Source organism: Sciurus vulgaris (genome assembly GCF_902686455.1).
Source record: "Sciurus vulgaris genome assembly, chromosome: 5".
NCBI lineage: Eukaryota > Metazoa > Chordata > Mammalia > Rodentia > Sciuridae > Sciurus > Sciurus vulgaris.
Genome location: NC_136465.1, coordinates 92,258,536 through 92,280,037, shown reverse-complemented (window position 1 = coordinate 92,280,037; position 21,502 = coordinate 92,258,536). Strand labels below are relative to the sequence as shown.

Here is a 21,502-nt window from a genome sequence, read left to right as displayed (position 1 = left end):
AAGTTGTATTGTTTTCTTCATTCCTCCTTTGCGTTTTAGGTAAAGCTGATTTATAATCCAGGCTGTAAACAATTCGATATCATTTTGACCTTCGCTGACAAATTCTTGGGTTTTCCTCAGTTTACTCTCTTATGTACTCTGCTTCCCGTCTTAAAAATGTGTCATGAGAACTGGGACAATTAAAAATACTTGCCCTTGAAAATAAGAGCTACATGAGTCTCAGTCTGGGGATGGGTTTATCTTGGTTCTGTGAGCTACATGCACACTAATTTACTAGTGCTGGAACCAAATGGGTTGAAAATCCTTGTTTTCCCACCAGATGGGTTATTTTAAAATATCACAAAACTTCTGAGGTTATTTACATTACAAATGCGCTTCTTCACACACATCAAGAATTGAGTACCATGTTTTGACAGTAACTCCTTTATGAAATTATATGTTGCGCAAGTGGAGTAAAATTCAAGTCATTCTCAAGGGAGCAGGCTTATGAATCTGGATGAGGTCACACCTCTTTAAAGATGCAGTTTGATAATCCGACATCAAAACAAAGGAATTCTGTTAATCCTCTCACAAAAGTGCAAATTGCTAATCAGATCCCTGGGCTGGGCTGGCAGCTTGGTAAACAATGAGCTTGGCAGAAGAGCAACTTTGGGCGGATAGATAGCTGAGAAGCTTGGGATACCAACTATGCCCTTACTTAGCCCAGTTGGGTCTGTTGTTTCGAAACAATTACGTATGTCAATGGAGGTGGTTCTTAAGGTCATTGTGTTCTTGTGCTTTTCTCCTTCCATGTTAATGATGATGCAAATCAATCTTCCTGTCTTTATTTCACTTCACTGGTGTATAGGCTACTATGCCCCCTATATTCTTTTCACTTGGATGCATGTGTCTTTTGAATTTTCATTACACATCTCTCTACAAGCCCAGAGGGTTTTCCTTCCTTCCCATAACTAGTGTGGTGGTATGTGAAAAAAATGATCTTCCTCTGGAAGGTGTAATTGTTGAGACTTTAAAAAAAAAAAAAATTATTTCTTTAAGTGACAAAATTTGATTGGAAGCAGCTTAAGAAAGAGAGTTGGAATTTGGGGGGTAAAGGGATACCAGCAAAGCAAATAACCAAGAGGGGGGGAATGGCAGGAATGTAGATGGGCCTCAGGAACAGTTGGAACCAGGAGTCACACTGTCTGAACTTGATGCCCTTCTCTACTCTTCCTGTCAGTTTGAAGGTTGACTTTATTCTTTCTTGCTGCAATAGAGATTTCTCCATGTGGGTTGTTGACAGCCCTGGAGTTTCAAAGCTCACCGCTTTCTCCTTCACTTAATATAGTATCTCAGGGAAGAACTGTAATTGGCTCAGCCTAGATCATGTTCTCATTCTGGACTCGTCACCATGTGGGCCAATATGACCAATATGACCCCATATTGGTCAGCGCGTAGAAGGTGCTTGCTGTATTCTACTCTTTCTCAGAACAACTGTACACTTCTGAACCTGATCCTTATGTGAGACATAGAATTATTGTATCTATTTCAGCACCACTCTTCTCAATCTGTTTGGCCCTCTTGGCATTTCCAACTTGTCTCCAAACGTGACTGAGTTAATTTGAAGGCAAGAACTACGACTGCATTTAAAAGGGACTCTCATTAAGAGAGTGCACAAGTTTGAATACTTCCTGCTAGTTTCCTGTCTCCTCTAAGAGAGTATTTGGGTGCAGAGGAATTGAGAAGTAGCAAAAATTACAGTTTGGGTGGTAGAGTCTCATTCCAACAGGAAAGAGCAGGGTGCCTCTGCTGGGGTACCTTACGGGCTGCAGTTGGCAGGTTGGTCTTCAATGAGATGAACAATGTGGTACATGGCAAATCTACATCTGTAAGAGGAGAAATGAGTCAACTATAAAGGTCTGGGGCAGATGATGGCCCGGTGGGAACAGCTTACCCATAGCCAAAGCTTTCGGAATAAGAGCACTGTCTTTTTAAAAGCAGTAGGGGGCAAGAATTGAGGGAGTGCTCACAGCGGTAAGTATAACACAGCTGTGCTCTGTTTATGCTTCGGCTACAATAAAAAAGCTATAAAATGTGAGATGTCATAGCTCCACTTTGCTTTATTTATACTATTTCCTCTGAGCTCTGTCACACTGCACATTCATCTGCTAAGTTGCAGCAAGAATGGAGATTAAAATATCACAGCTCAAAATAGGAGTCAAGCGGAAGGAGATTCATCATAGCCCTATTAAAAATATGTAAATATGGGAATGAAGTCATTTTAAAGCTATACAGCCTCCTCCTTTGAGTTAAGATCCCTTAAGCAAGCGGTGGCTATGCCAAGGACAGCAAGGGGACTTATTCTTCCACCCATGGAAATCCTTTTAAGATTAAAGACTGTTTGAATTGCAAATTGTATATGTTTTCCTATAATCACACCCAAGTTAATAATGGCAGGAAATCTGATACAAGACAAAACAACAAAAAAAAAAAAAATTTTTTTTTTTTTTTGAAAATAAAAGTTGTATGTTGTTCACTTGGTAAGAATTTTTCAAATTAATGTATGAAATATCTCTTTGACCTCAGTTAATGAAATCTGAAGAAACTGTACAAGCATCCCTAGGTAGGAAAGTTCCAAGAAGGAAACTGACATTTAGAGACATGATCTGCCTTTCCAGGGTTCAACTACCCAACTGTACAGCTCAGATTAGAAGCTGGGACTTCTACCTAAAATTTTGCTAGTAAAATGACCTCTTTAAGCTTTTCTTATACTTCTAGTTTTGGCAAAAATTATTTTGCTCTGTTGTGTCTATACAGTGTGCATAGGAGAGTAAGAGATAGAGTTTTTAGATGGAAAGTCTGGAATATCTCAAATGCTATTAGCAAGCCTTTTACGATCTCTTCACTGTGCTGCTGAGTGGCTGTTGATCTTTTGACCTCCTTATTTTCCAAATGTGCTATTGCTATTGTAGTAATAATAAAGACCAACACTTACTAGGTGCTTACTGGGTACCAGGAACAGTTCTGAGTGTTTGATGTGTAGTAATTACTTTAATCCTCACGGCAACTGTATAGAGTAGGTGTATAATTTCTCACATTTTGTGCATGTGGAAACTGAGGCATAAGATTGCACAGCTTGTGAGAGCAGGAATTCAACTGTTGATGTTTTTCCTAAAGCATGAGAAAACCAGTGGCAGAGCAGTGGCTGGAAAAGGGGACACTTTGGGTTCCAGGTACAGATCCACTACTTACTCTTCTTCTTTTTTTTTTTTTAAGTTGTTGATGGACCTTTATTTTATTTATGTGGTGCTAAGAATCAAACCCAGTACCTCACACATGCTGGGCAAGCCCTCTACCACTAAGCTACAGCCCCAGCTCTCTCCCACTACTCTTTATAAACAAAATTTTCTGACCTTTACAATTAATTGAATAAATTGTGTGTGTGTGTGTGTGTGTGTGTGTAGATTGTATGTATGCGTGTATATATATATACACATATATATAATATATGACTGTGTCCTTCCCAGTTCATCTTTGCATGCATCTGTATCATTAGCTCATGAAAATGCTTTCTTTTGACCAGTAACTTTATTTTTCACATTGTTAATTGTTTCAGAAACATTTGTGTTAAATACTTCCAATATGTAGTGATTATTGAATGTCTTTTGTCACATACTTTTCACTGTGTTTCATTTGTGCTCTTGAATGCAATTAATTGGGGGAACATAGGTGGCTGAGGACTTTCTGGCTGTGTGACACTGTGTAGCTTCTTAATCCCTGTCAGTTTTCTCATCTGTAACATGGTATAATCAAAGTATTTCTCCTATAGGGTTGGTGTGAGAATTAAGCCAGATATACATGTAAAGTTCCTAGTGCAGAGCATACCCATAGTTAGCTACTATAAAATACCAGAGCATTAATTGTTGTGATTATTCTTTTTTTGCAGTGCTGAGATTTGAACGCAGGACCTTGTGCATGCTAGGCAAGTGCTCTATCACTGAGCTACATCCTCAGGCCTGCAGTTATGATTATTCTTGATCACCTAAGGCTCATTTAGTATCTATATCTCTTGATTCTTACACTTTCAGTTTTCCCATCCTAATTGGCAAATCAGTTAACTTTTTTGTGCCGACATTCACAAATTTGAAAGATTAAGGTGCTATCAGAAATTAACCATCTACTTGAGGTAGAAATATTACAGCAGGCTGGGACTTCAGAAATGGTGTAGACCAGTCCTTTAATGTGAGGAATTTGATACCTGAATGATCAAGTGACTTGTCCAAGAACAGTAGAAACAAAGTTCAGGTCCCAATTTCAGTTTCCAAAAGAACTCTGCTGCCTTCCTATGCCCAAGGCTTCCTCCTGTGTGACAGCAGACAGGGAAGCTCTTGGAATGTGTAAGAGGAACTACAGTGCTCATCTGAAGGTTTTAATTTAGGCAAGTTGCCCTGGTACCTCAGATTGATTGCCATTTGAGATTTTAGGTCGTGCATCTTTTTGGCAGATTTCATAAGAGGATGCTAGGAAAGAAGCTGTAGGCTGCAGGGAGGACAAATGGTCATCTTTGTTGACTCCTAGGAAATTCATGTTCCTAGTTCTTTTTGTGTGCTAATTGAGGTAACATAGTTTTACCTCAATTAGTATAGAGATAAATAGACCTAATGTGCTTAAAGAAGGTAGAAATAAAATGTATGGTTGCAGCAAATTAAATAGGGAAATATCTCATAAAACATAATTTTTGATACACATCTAATGGAATGAACATTCATCAATTTTTACTTTAATATACACAAAGGAAAAAAAATTATTTTCACAATCTATTTGCTCTCCAGAACCCCAAACCTACTGGGGAGATGGAAAGGTAGTAAAAAGTGAACACAACAGCCAGGTGCAGTGGTACACCTCTGGAATCTCCACTACTCAGGAGGTTGGGACAGGAGAATCACAAGTTCAAGACCAGACTGGACAACTTAGCAAGACTCTGTCTCAAAATAAATAAAAAGGTCGAGGAACGTCACTCAGTGGTTGAGAGGCCCTGGATTTAACCCCCAATACTACTGGGGGTGGAAAAAGTGAAGACTAGATAACTCAGTGTTAAATCACCCCTGTTTGTTAGTTTCTCTCTTTCCCTGTCCAGATCTAGGACGAGGGTGGGATGAGCAAGGTACCTAGAATGTAATATAGAGGAGGTACCACTCTCAGGTGCAACCCTGCACCCAGTGACCCTGAGAACACAAACTTTGACTTGAATTTATTCATGTTCTGGTATTTAAAAATCAGAATATAACAGGTGATCAACAGATACACGGAAAAGTGCTTATCATCCCTAGTAATTAGAGAAGTGCAAATTAAAACCACCCTAAGATTTCATCTAACTCCAATTAGAATGACTATTATCAAGAACACAAGCAATAATAGGTGTTGGCGAGGATGTGGGGAAAAGGTACACTCATACATTGCTGGTGGAGTTGAAAATTGGTGCAGCCACTCTGGAAAGCAGTGTGGAGATTTCTCAGAAAACTTGGAATGGAACGACCATTTGACCCAGCTATCCCACTCCTTGGTTTACACCCAAAGGACTTAAAATCGGCATACTGCAGTGATGCAGCCACATCAATGTTCATAGCAGCTCAATTCACAATAGCCAGATTGAGGAACCAATGGAGATGCCCTTCAATTGATGAATGGATAAAGAAGCTGTGGTATATATACACAATGGAAAATTACTCAGTCATAAAGAAGAATAAAATTATGGCATTTGCTGGTAAATGGATGAGGTTGGAAAATATCATGCAAATTGAAATAGGCCAAGCAGCCCAAAAAAACAAAGGCTGAATGTTTTCTCTGATAAGTGGGTGATGATACATAACGAGGGGACATGGTGGGGTGGGCAAGAAGAATGAAGGAGTTTTGGATGGTGTAGAGGAAAATGGGGTGGAAGGGGATGGGGGAAGGGAAGATAGTAGAATGAAACAGAATTACCCTATGAATATGTATGATTACATGAATGATGTTAATCTACATTGTGTACAATCATAGAAATGAAAAGTTGTACCCCATTTGTGTACATTGAATCAAAATGCAGTCTGTAAAATTTTATTAAAAGATCAGAATATATCTATTCATTTAAAACATCACTATTCTATCACCCCCTCTCCAAGTGTAGAAAGATATACTTAATATTATTATAAACTATGGATGAAATATGGTTTAGGTTCCAGGAAGAAAATCTGCCTGGATCTCCAGTACAAGAGAATTCTCTTATGGCTGATGCCCCACTTGCACACTGGAGTGCCTGTGCAGGGCCAGCCCACCAGGAGCTCGTTATTAAGACAGGGTGTAGGAAGAGGAGGGGTTATTGCTACAGCATGTCTAAAATGTGTTTGGCATACATTTCATGTTATTTTATGAACTTTTATTTCTTACCTCCAGTCTGGTTCCTACTTTTTTTTTTTTTGGCCTGGGGTGGTGGGATACTGGAGATTGAACTCAGGAGTACTGGGCCACTGAGCCACATCCCCAGCACTATTTTGTATTTTATTTAGAGACAAGGTCTCACTGAGTTGCCTAGTGCCTCACTCTGGCTGAGGCTGCCTTCGAACTTGAGATCCTTCTGCCTCAGCTTCCCAAGCCACTGGGATCAAAGGTGTGTGCCACTGTGCCTGGCCTGGTTCCTACTCTTAATTTACAATAATCCCCTCTCATTACATGTGTATATCATACAGATGCTCCTTGACTTAAAACGGGGTTACATCCAGATAAACCTATCATAAGTTGAACATAACTTAAGTAGAAAATACATTTAATGCACCTAACTGGCTGAATACTGCAGCTTAACCTACCCTGCTTTAATAAGCTCAGGGCACTTACACTAGTCTCTAGTTGAACAAAATCATCTCGTCTATCCTACTCACCACTGCATCCCTGTCACCTAACAGAATGTAGCATTTCATTGTACACACTTGACTATTTAGTGCATCAGGGAATTTTTATCTTAAAGGATGCTGAAATCAGTCATTTTTGTGCAGAAATACAACATGGTAAGATCTATGTTTCATAAAAATAGTATGGTAGTGTTGTAGCAAGGAATAAAAAAAGGAAACAAGATGAGCTACTGTAGTAACACATTCTGCAAAAGCTCCTGGGAGAGATTCCTTTTAGGTGATCCCCGGCCTCACTCCAGGTACTTAGAGATTGTGTTCCGGGCACTGGCCAGATGATAGTTTCTCAAGTTTGCCTTCAGATGTGACAGTCACTGCCTACCTTCATCCCTTGAAAGGCCTGAGAAAAGTTGGAAGTGATTGACTGCATGTTGAAGAGTTGCCTTCTCAATGCTGTATAGGAGATGAAGAGTTGAATTTTTCAAATGTTCTGTCATGTATGCAATAAATACAAACTAATAGTTCGTTGTATTTATTTTTCAGAATGGGGTTCGTGAATCCTCAGTGCTGAGAGTAGTAATCTGGGGTGTGTGTTGTTAGTTCAACCATGCCCGATTCTTGTTTTCAGAGCAAAAAACTGGAGAGAAGTCAATAAAAGATTTCCAGGATCCTGTGTTCCTATGCAACAAAATGATTACAAAGTCACTGGCCACAATAGTGCCAATTCCTTAGTGCACGGTTGTGCAGATTAGCAGTTCTGCCCTACCTGGTTGGGGTCTGTGCTCAGGGTATGAGGCTTAAATCAAGGATGGCCAGGCTGAAGTCTTATCTGTAAGTCCTGGGCAGGGGTAATCTATCTCCAGATTCATCTTGTAGTCCGCAGAATTCAGTTGTGAAGCAGGTCCCTGCTCACTGCTGGCTGTAAGTTAGGGGTTGCCTACATTCTAGAGATGACCTCTAGTCCTCCCATGTGGCCTCTTCTGTCCTGAGTCATGGTGAGATTTAAAAGACTTGGTTGATTAGGTCAAGTTACACCTAGATAATCTATTTTACAACTTTTTTTGGTTTTTTAAAGAAATAGCAAAGACACAAAAAATGCTTTTTGAGAGTTTTGAGGCATTTTGGGATAGGACAAAGTAAGTTTTAATAGAGATTTGTTTATAAATGATATTTTAGCTCCTGCCCAAAAAGGACAGATGCCTCGTAACAATCACATCTCCTTATAGTGAGGTCTGATTTGAACACGGCATGTCGTAGATACATCAGTTGTAGTTTCTCCCCTCATGAAGGCAGAGCTCTCATTCTTTGAGTAGGATAGTGCCAGTAGGGTGGTACTTATCGCTACGAAAGTAAGAGGACAGAGAAAGAAGACTTTTTCCTTCAGGGTTCTTTCTATTGAAGGACAGGTCAAGATTGGAATAACTTATTCCCCCAAATACAGAGAATGCGAAGACAAACATGAGAATCTACCTGCATAACCTCTGACGTTACCTGTGAGAGCCACCAAGAGATGTAACAGGAGTGGAGCTGTCTCCGAAGAAGGTTCTGAGGAGTTCCCAAAGGAAAGGGAGAACTTGGCTTAGGACTAGTGGGGTTCTTATATGAGTTGGAAAAGAATTTTAGCATGTGCCTGCCAAAGACATAGCCTGGTTTATTTATGAAAGTAGATACATATTCAAGGGAGAATGGGAGTAATCTCAAGAGAAAATGCCTTCGGGGAATACACATTCAAGGGAGATGGGAGGGAAAGACGGTAAATAATTCTTCCTAAAGTCAGCTATGTCACTAATATAACCACTTATGGGGCAAAAGTCCCCATAAGTGAAATACTCAAATTTCCAGGGATCATGCAGAGCATATTTACCAATTGGGGAGATCTTGAGAGCCATCTCACAGTTCTGTCTACTAATATTTGTAATAGGTTTATTTCTTTAAAAATAAGATTATAAGCAATGTCTTTTCTAGAATAACCCATGTGCTTAGGAGAAACACAGCATTTAATATTTTATTTGGAAAAGGTAGATTTAAAAAAAAATCTATCTTTTAATGAAGTTAATTTTCCACCATCTTACCTCAATAGATCCATCATTGATCTTTAGAAATTTTTCTTGTATATGATCCATTTACTTCTAAATATGACAAGCAACTACAACAAATCAAATCCCAAACCTTTTCTATATTTATTAGAGGGAACTTGGGAGGAGGGGAGCTTTTACTGTTTGTGCAAGGAAAAATAAACAATGGCCTAGAATCTATACATAAACCCCATCTGGTCAAAAGAGTTTGTAAACGTGAGATCTTTGCTAAGTTTACTTGAGTGGTAAAGCTATCCTTCTGGGACTTACAGAAAGAATGGGAAAGTTTGACAATGGTACAGTTAGTCATTGTCAGAGTGAAAGGGAGCCAGCTCTCCACACAAGACCACTCTCACTTCTGACAACAATTGCAAGTTTGGGGGTTCCCAAAGCCATTCTTAGGTTTGACAGTTTACTTCAAAGATTCACAGAGCTCATTGAAACCTATTATACTCACAGTTACTGTTTATTACAGGGAAAGGATACAAATTAAAATCAGCCAAGGGAAGAAAGCAGAGTCTGGGAAGTACCAAGCACAGAGCTTCTGTTGTCAGGAAATGTTACGTTCTTGGCACCAGTGTGTGACAATATGAATATGCTGGGAAAATTGCCAACCAGGAAGATCACTTGAGCCTTTGGTGTCCAGAAAGTGTATTGAGACTCCACCACACATTGTTCACCTGGCTGCCTTGGTTTCCAGCCCCTCCTGGATATTAGTGTTGAATCCACACCGTTAGTTTCCAGCCCCTTGTAGAGGCACAATTGATACCAAATGGCCCAAAGTCCCCACTGTAAATCACACTGTTAGACTACAGATTGTCAAAGCCTCCAGGCAAACAAGAATATTCCTATGACATTTTGAGTTCCAGGAGACTATCTCCTACTATCTTAAGCAATGGTCTGTCTCTTTTGGGCAAGGTTGGTTCTTCATACGTTAAAGGCAGAGAGGGAAAGAGGAATGAAAAATAATTTATCGACAGTGTACTATGTGTTAGCATAATAAGATTTGTGTCTCCTAATCTTTTCGACATTATTAGATGGACACCACAATTATCCTTATTTCACAGGCAGTAGGTTTTATCAAAACCAAGTAATTTATCTAATACTATTTTATGAAAATAGTAAGTACAGAACCAGGAATTGATCTCAGCCAAACTCCACAGGACATGATCTCAAACACCTAAGTGTGTTATCTCCACCAAAGCCAACAGACCATAATAATATAGAAGTATTTAGAAGCAGTTATTCTTGAGAATCAAGTTTTCAGAATAAAGTTGCCATTCAAATTTATAAGAGTGTGCACAGCTACTTTAATCATGTAGGATATAGGGGAGATAGTTGATGTATAGAATGGTTATTTCATTGAACTCATACCTTCCAAGTGGATTCTGGTCTATACTTCATTTAATTCAAACATTTATTAGGTGCGTGTTATATTCCAGGTGCTGTGCTGGCCTCTGGTGACCCAGAGATGATGAAAAATATGTTCCTGCCCACAAGGAGTTAGCAATCCACTGGGGTATGTGAAATACTTATTATTTTCAATATTATTTTTGTGTTAAGCAGAATGTAGGTATATTCATACATAAAAAAAAATATTTTACACCTGAATTTTTCCAGTATTTGAAACAATTTCTTGAGGTAATGCTAAAGAAGGTCAAATAATTTGGATATTGTTGTTTATATAACCAAATCCAATAATTAATTTTAGACTCAAACTTTTAGTAGCTTCTGTAGGAGTAGGATGGATATCAAGAAAGCAAAAACTATGTAAAACAAACAAACAAACAAAAACCCACTCAGGCTTGTGTGTATTTCCCATATTGTGTGTATTCAAAGGCAAATGAAGGGAGTGCCACCAGAACACATCAGACCCAGCCACACTGTGTGTCCTCTGCATACCTGTAACCAACTAGCCTGTTCCTGATCAGTTATTTTAGTGATAATTGTTATCTTTGATCTTTTCCTACTTCATCAGTGGCTCTAATGAGCAAAGTTTCTATTGAGTTAGAGCAGAGTTAGTTAATGTTTTTTAAAAATATGTATTTTATTTGAATCATGATAAAGTTGTGTTTTTAATAATCTATACTTACCATAAACCAGGCAGTATGGTGAAAGTAGTCTTGAAGAACTAAATACAGCAAATGCAGTAATATAAATGAAAAAATATTGTATTTCACTGATGTTTTATACATATTTATGGCTTGAAAAAGGGGTGTAGATTTAGAAAACAAAGTAAGAAATTCAAGTTGAACTTAATGTCCACTAGTTGATACTAATGCTACGCAACCCTAACAGTGATGTATTTGGACATACTTAGTAGGCGCATTAATATGCTGTCTAGATTAAACATCATATAACTGCTGAGAGTGCAGTTCTAAGCATCTTAAAACATGAGCAAATCAGAAAAGAACATGTCTCTTTTCTTGGCAATATGATTTTAATTTTTAAAAGCATTAATTTCACAAACCATATCCATCATTTTTACATAGATAAATGTTGTGGCAATTTTTTGAATGAACCTCTTGGTTTCCTAAAGAAATTATGGATACACTATAAATTCATAAATGAAAGGCTATTTATCAGAGTTATAAATATGAGTGGTTCCTGTGCTGATGCCTGTGTAAACTGAAAGTGGTTTAATATCTATTGGCTTTTGTGAATAGTTAGCACTGCAAAAGAATATAGATATTGTCATTCTTACATGGTGTCATAACATTGGCAAAGTGGTGAGAACAACATGCAATATTTTTTGAATAGCATGGCATTTCTTTGAATTACTGCTGGCAATAGAACATAAATCAGCCTTAATGATGGGTATTCTAAAGAAGTTTATTAATCTATTCATTTAATCTAAAATACTAACTCTTGGCATTTATAGAGCCAGTTCAAAGGAAATGGCAAGAGTTCTAAAACCCCCAGTTACTTTTAGGGGTCCCATAATTATGTCAGCAAAGTCTGGCTGGAATCTAGATCAGAATGCCTAAAAATCTATTCCTACTAATCTGTGCTGAAGATACTCATTTAGCCAAAATATATTTTCTTATATATATCCAAACAAAATCTCAATTTGTTCCACACTTAATGAAACAATATATCACTCTCCATTTGAATCCCGTTTTTAAATCCCATTTTTCTTTGTTGGTGCCTCGCTCCCCCCAAATCCCTCCCTCTCCCTCTCTTCTCTCAATGGCAAAATAATCCTGCATTGTGTCAACTTAGACAGAAGAGGCCTGGAAAACTGACAAAATTCCTCTGTTCCAAATTAAGAACTAGTATATAGTATGTGATTTTGACAATATGTAATGGAATTAAAGACAGATAGGAAGGCCAGAAGTAGAGTACAGAGAGGGGGATATTGGACAGGAAAGGGCAGAGAAGACCATAACAATTAAGCAGAAGAGTCAACTGTGCCAATGTCATGAAGTAGGACAGCATGAGTGTGTGTGTGTTGGCATGTGCTCAGAGGAGCATGCTCGCTATTAACATAAGGAAAAATCTGGGCACATAGGTAACTTCTGTATTAAGACAATGTAAAAAAGTTTCAATTTTACTCCATCTCTAGGGATCATTATTACACATAAGTCTCTGACTTCATTTGGTAACAAGATGGTGGCAGTAGCATTGCCTCAATTGTATCATTCTGTCAGCTTTTCATCAAGCTGAAACAGATTATCCCTACCAGAGGCATGTAGAACTTTTCTTTGTACCAATTAATTCTGATTTGGTTCCTGACTCATCCCATGTACCTCTCCTTCAGCACAAAGTAGAATCAGTTTCATCTTTTTCCATGGACTAGGAATTAAGATTGTATTTCAGAGGGAAATGGAGTCCTGTTCACAGAAGGAGACTAGATGGATGCTAGGTAACAAAAAGAATGGTTGGTTGCCAGAAAAATCACAATAAGTATATACTGCCAGCCTGCCCCATTTTGCATTTCAGATTCAACTGTGGATCAAAAGAAGTCAGAAAAAATTCAGAAAGTCCCCAAAAGCATACCAGAATGCTATTCTGAATCCACATTAGTGTGTAGGAATGATATGAGGTATTACAAGTAATCTAGAGAGAATGTAATGTGTATGGGAGGATGTGTGTAGGTTATTTGCAAATACTATGCAATTTTATATGAGGGACTTGAGCATCCTGTGAATTTTGCTATTTGCATGGTGGGGGTTGGGGGGACAGTTCTGAAACCCAATTTGTCCCTGGATAATAAGGGAGGACTATGTACATTAATTTGGGGGAGGTACTAGGGGGTTGAACTCAGGGGCATTCGATCACTGAGTCACATCCTCAGCTCTATTTTGTATTTTATTTAAAGATGAAGTCTCACTGAGTTATTTAGTGCCTTGCTTTTGCTGAAGACAGCTTTGAACTTGGAGTTCTCCTGCTTCAACCTCCTGAGCCACTGGGATTATAGGCATGCATCACCTTGCCCAGCTGATTTTTTTTTTTTTTAAACACAATTCTAGAAGCCTATGGATTTCCTAACATTTCCAAGATTCTAGGTTAAGAAAGTTTAAAAGTAACACTGACATTGCCTTCTGGACCAAACAAAAAAACAGCATCAATATCCATGATCATCCATGATCATTCAGGATAATGAATTGTTACTGGAATTGTTTCCAGAATAAAGAGAAAAAAATTAGTATAATATGTAATTAGGTTGAATTGATAATATCCAAAATAAGAAGTAGTTACATTTTCTTATTATTTATAGTAGATATGAATGGGTTAGCCTGGGTGTGTTTCTTTGCTATTATTCTAAGAAAAAGAGATACAATCTTTCATTCAAGGACAGATCTTCTACTGGCAACATTAGAATACTTGTATTAAATAAAAGGAAAAGTTTCCCAATGTTGGTTCAACCACTGGTACTGCTATGGGAGCCTATGTGCGTATTCATCCTTAATCCTTTCACCAAGTGCAGTTAAAAAACTATTAATCAGGCCTGTGGAAGTAATTTGTAAAGGAAAATAATTTTCCTCCTTCTTAGCTCTATTTTGGAACATGTTGATGAAGTCAGTTATTTTCTTAATTATTTTTAATTGAGGAATTTAGAAAAAATGGGTAGAAAGTATAGGTCATCTGTAGGAAAACATGAGTACTTTATTTAAAACGCCTACATAGTGATTGTGTATTTTTCATTAATATTTGGAAGAAAATAACCTTTTAACAAGATGGAGACTAAAGTAGTAGTCACTGGGATGGAAGTCATAATTAGGTTTATTTTTCCATGGATTCCTTGGTTTATTAACAAGGAGTTTGCCTGGGGTTACAAGTTGCTTCACTGAGCACAGGAAGAATTTTTCTTTGTAGGTCAAAATACTATCAAAAGTGGGAAGAAATTCCATATTTGCCAGGTGATTTTGAAGAATAAATGTGTTAAATGAAGAAAGGTGCATTGTTACCTTTTGTCTCTTCACACAAACAAAAAATTGTCTGAAGTTAGCACAGTTCCTCATGAATGGATATGTTTTTGAACTAGAACCTTCCATTTATGACTCAAGTGAGCCTTCACTGCTGTTTCTTAAGTTTAATACTCTTGGTTGTGAAGAAGTACTGCAAGTTATAAATGAAATAGAGCTAGTTGGGGAGATGACCAGTTTTCAGAATATTTCTACAAAGGCCACAGTGCATCTGACTCTTCAGATTAACTCCTTATTTTAAAAACAAAAACAAGAACAAATTCCTCTCCCAAAGCCATTTTACTACCAGTTCTTTGTTGAATTGAGAACTTCCTGCGCCTCTTATCCCTCTGTGTGGATGGGTCTGTTTTCAAGCATATTTTTAGATGGTGTCAAATATCCTTAACCAGGAAAGAGCAGTTAGTTCATTCATGGAAAACTGACTTACAGGTTTTCTTGTTATATGTTCCTTTCCCTATTTTTTAGATCAATTTTAATTTTAACCAAGATAGGTAGTTGCTTCTCTCCATGGAAATACTAATCATCTGTAGAGTTGAGAGAAGCGGGTTTTTAAAGAATGAATTCATTATAATCTCTAGAAAAATTTTAAGTTATTCATCAGTTTTGACTGAAACAAATCAATAAATTTGTTAAGGCAGTGGGTTAAGGCAGGAAGAAAATGTCACACCTGTACTCTCTAACAGTAAAAGATAGAGGACCCAAAACACTGTAAGGGAAATTCAAACTGCATTTTTCTTATACAGTGTCAAATTCAGCTGTGTAGGTATGAGTTTCAGATAAGATTAAATGCTTTTACAGATGTGAATTGTCCAAACATTTCCTATTATTAATTTTAAGGCCTTTTCAGAGGGAAGGAAGAAGTTTAGTTCACTGCTCCAAAGCATAGATTTCTCAATACAACTTCCTTTCTGAATAGGTTTTGAGCTAGAGAGTGGACAGAGGGAGAAAATCCATATCAAGATCTGAGTTTACTTCAGGACTCTTGACAGCTTTGGTCACTGATTGGGATTTTTCTCTTAAGTAGGAGTCAGAGACAAAGCAACTAATCTAAATAATCTTTACCAGGTTTTCTAAAAGCACCCGTAGATGAAAACATGTCAGACAAATGTCAAAAAGGTTTTCTCTGTTTGTTTGCTTTAAATCCATTCTTTACTGAGAAGGAAAGAAAAGAAAGCTGGAGCTTGGTGACAGATTTGGGTTCTTGCCACATTCCCAGCTCACTTTGTGGACATCTCTCCACTTCATGGAAGGTTAATATTTTCCAGAGATGTTCCATAGGTATTCTAAATCACACTACAGACACCTGCTCCTATATATGGGTATGTTGTTCACCTAGCATGAATCAGAGTTGGATTTTTTTTTTAAATGTGTTTCCCTTCAAAAACCTCATTAATCTTGGTGTGCAGAATTTAGGGGGAAAGTTGTGTTTTGCCAGTTGACATTGTTTAATGTAAATGATTTATGATTATTCTTCATGTATACACAATAGGCACTTTATAAATTGGATTGTTCTAGGAGTAACACGATACATAAATGTTATTGCTATAAATTCTACAGTCAGCCATATATTTTATATCATGTAACCAGTTGACTTATAAATGCTGACTATTCTAACTTGCTCTTTCTACTCAATATTGTAAATGGTGACTTAGGTAAGCCCGAGATATACACAGAGGCACTCAAACTGCAAAAGAACAGGACCCACTGGCTTCTCTCCAGCATGGTTCCTGGCTATGTTCCCAGGGTGATGGTAGAAAGAGGAGAGGGTGAGAGGGAAACTGAAGCAATATGTCGCAAAAAGATGAATCTGAATTATTCTTACAAATTTTTGCCTGGTAAAGGCAAAAGTCAAGTGAGAAAGAAAATGGGTAAAAGCAGAGAAAATAGGAGAAAAGCATTAGTAAAGCCAATTCATCAAATTTACTGATATACCTTCCTCAGGGAAATTCTTATCACTTAAATAATATTAAAGAAGAATAAATTAATAATATGTTATAAATATATTTTAATATCAATAAATATTTGCTATATCTATTTCATAATAGAAATAGAAATAGTAGAAATAATACATTACTACTTTTTAAAAATTTTCTGTGAATGAAATGTTTAAGGAATAGGGCTTTGCAAATCATTCTACCAATGGATCAAGACATCTTTCACATGTATAGTGTTTTGCAGTCATAGCCCTCATTTTGTACCACAGTACCTTAGGTAACTGTAATTTCCTTTCTGAGATCCTAAAGAATTTGAGAGAAAGTTCATTGAATAGTTGTTCATTTTAGATCCCCATAGTTGTTCAATATCAAACTACAGTGTTGAGTTAGAGGGGAAAGATTAGCACCCATAAAAATGGAGGGCCATTTTAATAGAAGCTCCCTGCTAATCCTGGTGTTGGCTTATCCAATCACAGTCTTAGCCTCAAAGCTGGTTTGAATTGTACTGTACCCCAATTTGTGCAAAGAATGACTATGCTGTGAAGAATCCTGTTGTGTTTATAGTGTCTGTTCTGATAGATTTTATGGTGCATATTACAGGCTAAGTGTTGTAGTCAATTCCCTTCCCCCAACCCTCTTAAGTGTTAATGTCTACCTGAATGATCTGGTTAAGATGATATCTGTCCTCATTGGCGACTATAGTGACTGAAAGTCATTTTAAAACCTAGAGGTTCCTACCATGAACAGAAGGACTAAAGCTCAGCAGGAAATCACCACGTCAAAAGATTATAGGACTCACCCTCTGTGTGTGTGACTTGTAATAGTAAACATTATTTATTCACCTGTTACACTGAAGGAACTCTCCTAATGTGAATAACTTTATAACTTCAGTGATATACTTTAAATTGTCATATAATTTCTGGAGCTATCCTGGTGCACATTCAGGAAAAAATATAAATGTGCACATTGCTCTATATTTGTAGGCAGTATGATCAAAACAACTCATTTGCCTAGCTGGCTTAGATGCTTAACCCACCCAGACTCTCTAGAGGAAATAGGACAGAAAAGTCAAATAGAAGAATTAAAGCCAGTGGTCTTTTACAAAAAGAAAAGTTGTTTAAGAAGTTCTCAGTGGCATAGTTCATCTTCTGTAAGGGAGATCACTCCATTGCCTACCCTTCCCTGTGCCATCCACAGTAATTTGGGACTCATGAAGCACATTTCTGCTTTCTTGCTGCAGTTCACTCAGGTAAGGCTGGATTGAACTCTGAGATACTTTTGTACCAGATTGGACTATGGGAAGATTCGAGTGCTGATAGAGGGCTTTGCAAATCTCACTTCACTTGTCCTATAGAATTCTAACTATCTTAAAATTTCTAATAAAATGTTTAATTTAAATGTAAATATATAAATATGCTATGTAAATATAATCTGGAAATGATACATAAATATATCTAAATTACACATGTAAATATAAATAATATATCAATACACAGAAGGAAGTCTCTTTACCATTGGCTCATTGCAGAATATTTACAGTAACTAGCATTTATTGAGAATTTTCATTGTACATGGTATTGTTCTTGGGCTTTGCATATAGTATATAATTTAAGCCTACTAAATACTTCACAAAGCAGGTACTGTTATTACACCCATTTTTTGACTGAAAGATTTTTTGACAAAGAAAAATCTAGTAACATGTCAAGGCCCAACTGCTAGCAATAAACAGAACCAGGAAGCAACCCAAGCAGAGTAACCCAGGAACTGAAGTATATTGTGGATTGATTTGTAAGCAGCATTTATTTAGTGCTTCCCATAGGAGAAGAATGCAGAGGGGCCATTACTTATTAGGAAATAGAATATGAATTCTTCTCCTAGCTGTCATACAGTATAGTTACTATTTCTTTCTTTCTCTCTGGGACCCTACTGTGACCGATGGCCAACCTCTTTTGAAACAAGATGGTCAACGTTGAGTAAAAAGTTTTTGACCATAGAAGAGAAAGGAATGTACTAGTTGCAATGAGGATTTGACCTAAGACCTTGCTTTCACTATAAGCACAGTAAACAAGCAAGCTAATGAGCCGTAGATGTTTAGTGTGTCATCAGCATCTTTCATTTTTGTCACTGGGGTAGCCACCATCAACAAGGACGGAGTGCCCTCTATGAATATGCATTCAGTCCTAGATATAGCAATTTATTCTTCTGAAGAGCAATTTATCATTTTGGTTTTGATAAATATACAAACAATAATCAGTGGTTAGGGGTTTCAAGCTATAATGGATGCCATTATTAGTGATTTAACAACTCCTGTGCATCCCGAGTGTATCACCAAAACTGGATTATGCTACCCAGAGCCACATATATCCAGTTGTTAGAAAAGCTCACTTTAAAAACCTCTTGTGCTGTGAACCACTCAGCTCTCAGAACTACTGTAGTCACTAATTTTCAGACTCTGAATATGTAAAATTAAAGTACTAGCACAAAAACCCTAGGAGGCTGCTAGGTCAGAACATTTGTTTAAACTAATAATAGAATGAGCTTTTTCAGTTCCAGCTCCCTTTTCCTATCTATTTGCCTTGCTAATAAGACTTGCCTTACTTCAGTTCAGTTACCCAGGGTCAGGATCCCCCTTTTTTTCTTTTTGGACTTCTTATTGTAATTTGAGCAGACTTACATAGTTCACACGAAGAACTTCCATGTTAACCATAAAACATGAGAGATGTTTCATTCAGAGTGGAAAACAACAACAAAAAACAAAAGTCCAAACTTGGGCCAAGAAGCATCTCCTAGGACAGAATTCTGAAACATTTTGAAATTTGATCCTTATAGATATCTTTCTCTGCCTAAAACATGTGTGCTCCTTCTATTTATATAAGGGAATAGTGACATCCTGTGTGTAGCTAGACTAATTGCCTCTGTAATTAACCTGTTTGAAGAGGAAGTTACACAGAAATAAAATATCATTGAGTACTGAAAGAGGTAATTTTGTCTCAAAGCAAACCTCTAACTTTACCAAAGTGCATGGATGAAACAAAATGATTTTTTCTGCTTTCCTTCTTATTCTGGCACTTCTCCCCGACCTTCCCTTCCATTCTTTCTTTGCTTCCTTCATTTCCTTTTCTTGTCTTCATACAATTCCTCTGATCCTCTTCATTTTTATCCTACCACCTTTGTTTTCTATATAATAAGCAAAAAAGTCTGGTGTTCCTATGAGTGAAGATTGTTTTTGAACCTAGAATTGGGGAAAACATAAATGTGGTAAAAGGAGAGAGTTTTTTTGTTCTGACACTATTCACATGACTTCCTTGATTAAGGGCGGGCTATGCAGAGAATCATTTTGATGTCCTAGGGTCTGAGGACAAGATATTTTTGCCTTTTTCCTTGTCCTTTGATAAAATATAGATTAATTAAAATAAAGCAGAGTGTGAGAGTTACAAAAGTAGGGTTCTCTTGATCTCTTAAAACCAGCAAAAACTATTGGAAGGCAGTATGTTGCAATAGAAAGAGTCCAGATTGTAGAGTCAGAATTATTCATCTCTCACCCCATAAGTGTGGCTAAGGGGGAACAGGAAGTGCAGTTTTGCCCCTCAGTTTCCATTTTTCAAAAGTGCTCCCTTTTAACATAAAGGAAGCTGGTTACCAAGACATTTGAGAGAACAGTGAGATAGGGCAGAAGCAAGGTGAAAGTCAGAGAAATTAGTCAATGTTGTCCTGCTGTGTGTGAGCTCCCTCAGCGGGGCCCAAGTCTCGGGCCTCCTTTAGCTCAAGACCAACAGGTAATGTTCGATTCCATAATCAAAATGGTATTTTGGATCAGATAGCTTCCTTAGGACATTGCTCATGAGATACAAATGTTACAATTAAAATCTTTGCAAATCAAAGTTTGTGTTTTACATGGTATATTGACATGAAAGAGCTCAACTTAAGGCTGTGTCCACTACTAAGAAGTATTTCCTCATAAAATATTTGAGAATTTTAAGCAAGATAAACTTTGTCACTTTTTTTTAACGATTGTTTTATAACAATCATTATGTAATGATTGTTAAGCTTAAAATAGTTGAAATGAAATGTTTTTGGGGCTTGCATTGTGGTGAACTTAGATTCTTCCACTCTAGGATAAACTTTCCATGGTTCAGAGTCTTTTTATGTACAATGAGGATAAAATTTCTTTAGAAGATAATTGTGAAACTTAGGTAATGAAATATTTGCTTATACATGTGTAGCACCTATAATAAATGCTAAACAAATAATAGCTACTGTAACTCTAAATAATATTTGATAAAGCAAAATAATTTAGATAATCATTTATTGTGATGCTGTCCAACCTCACCTGGCTGAACTAGTCTTTGGATGGATTTATTTAGTGCTCTATTCTTGTACTTTTTGTTTTGCAATCTTTTCTATAGTAAACTTTCACTTCTATTGACAATTTATATGTGCGATAAATAGATTACCTCATTCTTGGAAGATGGTGATTTTTGACTGCTTAGAAAGTATTATTCTTTGGGGAAGACAGAAGGCAAAGAGGAAAAAGAAACACTACAGACAGTTGCCCTGTGTATCACCTTTGCCATTCATCCTATAATCACAAATGATTATCAGATTGCAAAGAAAGCCTCAATTCTGAACACATAGAAATTTGATCATGACTGTGTTTTGGCATGTTGGAGGTGTATAGCATTTTTACACCAACTCTCATCTGTTTTAATTGGTGATCTTCAATATGATGGCAATTATATGAATAAGAAACTGAGAACACCATCCTGTGAAGGTTCAGATTCAGTCACTACTTATTATCACAAGATAATTCACTCATTCTTCCAACTAATATTTATTAAACTTTTATTCTATGCCATACACTGTATTGGTCTTGAAACTGTGGTAATGAATAAAGTAGACACAGCACAGATTTTATAACTGGAGAGAAGGTATGCAACATAAAACATGCAATTAGAGTAAAACATTCAAGTCTTAAAATAGTGAAAATTTGTTTGATCATTTAGCCTAAGTGAATTGTGTATTCCCAATTGTTGGTATGGAGGGGGGTGGGACTGTTTTCACCTTGGTTGAATTCCCACAGCATTTTATCTGTCCACTTGGAAACCCCCTTGCTTTGCAGTTAAGTTCTTTACCATTGTGTCATCTCCTCTGGACTGCAGGTTTCTGAGGAAGCCAGCAGGAAACACATGAGACTCTCCTTTGTG

General features: G+C 37.2%; 1 protein-coding gene across 7 annotated transcripts in view; it reads left to right on the top strand.

The window, feature by feature from the left end:
* Positions 1 to 21,502, top strand: part of SOX5 (SRY-box transcription factor 5) — a 955,660-nt gene that overhangs the window by 162,527 nt on the left and 771,631 nt on the right. For all 7 annotated transcript variants that reach the window (XM_079142036.1, XM_079142038.1, XM_079142034.1 and 4 more), the window contains one exon: positions 10,378 to 10,454. The gene's annotated coding sequence lies outside the window, so the exon portion shown is untranslated. The remainder of the gene's footprint in view (positions 1 to 10,377; positions 10,455 to 21,502) is intronic.